Source organism: Zingiber officinale, chromosome 5A (genome assembly GCF_018446385.1).
Source record: "Zingiber officinale cultivar Zhangliang chromosome 5A, Zo_v1.1, whole genome shotgun sequence".
NCBI lineage: Eukaryota > Viridiplantae > Streptophyta > Magnoliopsida > Zingiberales > Zingiberaceae > Zingiber > Zingiber officinale.
Genome location: NC_055994.1, coordinates 111,758,972 through 111,763,037, shown reverse-complemented (window position 1 = coordinate 111,763,037; position 4,066 = coordinate 111,758,972). Strand labels below are relative to the sequence as shown.

The window sequence follows — 4,066 nt, the reverse complement described above, 5'->3', positions numbered from 1 at the left end:
ACCTGAACATATCCTCCATATGTGTAGATGCCAAACAGACAAACACATATATAACGATGATAATAAACAGCATAAATCCAAAGACATCACATATAACAATGATGTAAGTATCATGAATCCAAGAGCATGTATCACACATGTAAAGCAACTAATCCAGTAGAGTAGAGCACTATAGATATGCATCTCTATGATCATATATACACATGGCAAGAGATATAATATCCAATCCTGAAGTAAAGCAACTAGCAGATGAAGCATGTGATAGGTATCAACTAGCTAAAACCAGGGAAGAAATGATCTACTATCTACCACTAGTAAATATATATAAGCTACACATATCATAAGACATTATCAAAAGATAAGTCAAAGGGTACCCGCCTCAAATAGAAGGTACAATCCCAAATCCGAAGTCAACGTCGAGACGCCTGTCTCGAATCAGAATCCTGTGTCAAACAACATATATATTTTATTTAGCTAAATCTAAATGAATCGCTAAATAAAATCTCTAACACTAAATTAGGGTAAAACCCTAATCCACAATCTCAACTTACCAATTTAAACCTAATGGTCGATTAGGGTTAGTTACCTAATCCCTAATCACCAATTAGATTAGAAATCCACCGGTTGATTAGGATTAATTACCCTAACCCTAACCATTTCATTAGATTTCTTCTACACAACTAAATCTACACACATGTATTAACTAATCATGGATTAATCCAATGCATTTCTAAGCCAATACACGAATCAAATTCATCTAGAACAAGATCATCAAACTAATATCCAATTTCAATACATGATCTACAACAAGATCAATTATCCTATTCCTTACCTCGAACCCAAGGTGATCACCAATAGATCACAACCAAAGGGGTTGCTGCCGGTTAGGGAAAGCTGCTGGATACACCTCAAAGATCACAATCCCAGCCTCACAGCAATAGAACTCACCTCACTGATCGGATCAAGAGAAGAGATCAACAAGCAGATCACTGATCTCAAATCAAGCAATCCAGGACATCAATCAACCCTTCAATCCTCTGCCCAACAACTCAATTGATCCCATCACCATCAACCGAAACCTAAATCAATCACGAGAAGATGAGGATCAAGGATAGAGTATCGGTAGCAGAGAAGAAGACCTAAGCTTACCTCAATCGATCGTCTCCAGAAAACGTCGCCCCATCCGATCCGTGAAGCAACGTACCAGGAATTCTTCTGTCCCCAAATTACAACAGGAATCAAGCAGGAATTCATGGATCAACTCAATATTGAAATCCAAGAATCAACAACAGCTTATCTAACAACTAAATCTTACCTCACTGATCCCCAATGCCTCCAACTCCGTAACCTAATCCAGCCGCGAAGAACATGAGACTCAAGAACAGAGAAGGATCGGCATCAAAGGGAAAGAAAGAAACGGGTGCCTGTGCTAGGGCATGAGTTGGAGGAATAGAAGAAGAAGGTTCGGTTACTTACCACCGAAGCCCTAACTGCCTCCTCCACGCCGACGATCGAGTAGATCTGGCCCGATCCAATAGCGTCGGTTCGTCCCCGTGAGAGAACCAGCGACGAGGAGAAGAGATCAGAGCTAGAAGGAGAAGGGCCTCGGCTGGATCTGGGCTTACTAGGCGTCGATGCCGGCCGAAGGAGATCACCGGAGCTCTCGGCTTGCTTCGGCGTCGCTCGTCCGCGAGAGAACAGAGAGAGGGAGAGGGGGGATCGGGGAAGCTCGGGTTCGGGATCGGCGGTTTAAGGGAAAAGAAATAAAAGAAATAAAAGAAAAGGAATTTATATATTAACACATTTCCTCACTTAAACGGGTATCCTAAACAGGCTTTATCCGAACCCAAAATTGATCCCCTCAAAACCCTCCGTACGAGCTCCGAAAAATTCCCAGAAAATTTCCAAAAATTTCGGAAAAATTCTATAAGGCTATTTTCCAAATAACCCTATTAATTAAATTTTCCGAGATCTCACACCTACTTAGTCTTCCTTAACCAATCCATCCTCATTTTCATCATGAAAACTCCCTCTAAATGTATACAAATGGGTTTCAAGGGGTTAGGAATGGTTACCTCGACTAAAAATGGTCTAAAATGTTGAAATTAGGCTTTTCCAACCGAAATCAGCACTTCAATCGATTAAAATTGGGGTTAAAATTGATTGAACCTAACCCAATTGATCCACCGATCGATTTAATAGGTATGGATCGATCCATTAAGCTTTTGTTAGCGATACCTACCTTCTCAATCGATCACTCGATCGATTGAGGCACTTCAATCGATCGGGTGATCGATTGAAACCCTAATTTCTTGAAATTTGATTTTAGCGAAATTCAGAAACTCCCCAAAAATTCTACAAAATTCTAAAAATCATGAAAATTATTGTAGACATTATTTGGGGTATATACTATCATGGAAAAATAGTTTTCTAAGAAAATACTTCATATTTTTTAAAGATTGACACACAATTGAAACTTGCAAAAACTTCAATGTTTTCTTCAAATTTGTGTTTAACTTTTCAATGATGATTACTACCTAAAGATAGCCTTCACCAAGGTTTTCCAAAAATATTTTTAAATGATTTTCAAAACCAATATCCAACCATATTCTTTGGGCTCAATGCATATGACTTGTACATTAGCTTTCCCTATAATTGAAAAACATATAACTATGTGTTTTGATGAACTCAAAACTCAACTAGATGCACTAAATCAACATTTTGAGTTTTTGTTCATCACCCTAACATCTCACTTGTATATAATGTGCACTAAAACACATACAAGTCATCTTATAGGTCTTTGTGAAATGTAAAGTTTGGTTTTTGCCCTAAACTAGGGATCATGCATATCTACCTAGGCATTTTTAGATTATGAACATCTACCTAAGATGTTACTTGTTAGTGAATGTCATTGTCCTTAATTGCAAGGAATTAAAAAATGCATGATGTGCTATGACATACATCAAAATAAATAATTTTCAAAAGAAATTTCACTAGAGCTACATGATGTATGAATGACATGACATGGTATTTTTATATTTCTCATAATGCAACATGAATGCAACATATGATGTCATGGCATATGAAGGGAAAACAAAGCATGGTAGTTTAGCTTAAACAGAATACCTAGATTATCTATCTAAGTGTCCTTAAATCCTTAACTAAACCTAAAATTTTAAATCCTAGATTGCCCATATCTTCTTAAGAAAATGTCCAAGCCCAACTTGGAATTTCTTTTACTCTTAATTTGTTGTGTTAATTAAAATTACTCATAATTCCTCAATGTTTGGCACATTTTTACTCTTTTAAAGAGTAATCATTTAAAATTAAGGCCTAACTTGCTCTTAACTTTCTAAGAAAATACCAAAACCGAACTTGGTATTTCTTACGCTTCTCCCAATTGTGCCAATTTAAATTGAATTCCAAATCCTCAAGTTTTGGCACATTTTACTCTTCCAAAGAGTAAACAAATAATCTATTTTATTTTCAAAGGTCAATAAAACCTTGAAAATGCTCTTCGAGTGTCAACTTCATCAAGGTTGGATTAACTATCCTTCCAATTAGAGTTAACACTCTCTAACCCATCTAAGGTGTAGAGAAAATGCTCCTAGGAACCCAAAACCTATTAGTGCTCCTTGAATGCTCTAGGCACTCACTAGGGATAACTTTCCTAGATACCTTCCTAATGACCTTGTTAGGCTTCTTAGAAGCCTTGGTCACCTTTTCTAGGTCAACTCTAGGGATTGCTTCCCTTGTGACCTTCATAGTGACTTTCTTAGACCTCTTAGAAGTCTTAGTCACATTTGTTGTTGCAGAGATACTCCTAGGGATAACTTCCCTTGTATCCTTGACTTGACCGCTAGACCTAGGATTAGTTCCATATCTATATGGAGCCATATGATAAGAAGGAACATCTTTCTTAGTTTTAGGTTTGTATCACAAACCCTTATGGTCATTGGATGACCCTTGTTGTTTTCCTAGACCTAGGTTTTGACTCTTGAACCCTTGTGTTTCATTTGTGATTCTGCTAAGGGTCCTCTCCAATTTATCAAGTCTTGACCTCAAG

The 4,066-nt window shown here is 37.4% G+C and overlaps 1 long non-coding RNA gene across 1 annotated transcript; it reads right to left on the bottom strand.

Annotated features, from left to right (window-relative positions):
• Window positions 1-855: 855 nt before the first annotated feature.
• On the bottom strand, window positions 856-1,507 carry LOC121983143. The gene is made up of 4 exons (XR_006112395.1): window positions 1,477-1,507; window positions 1,316-1,348; window positions 1,150-1,215; window positions 856-1,079 (listed from the first exon to the last, which is right to left on the bottom strand). It is a non-coding gene; the product is annotated as an uncharacterized LOC121983143 (long non-coding RNA).
• Window positions 1,508-4,066: the final 2,559 nt, after the last annotated feature.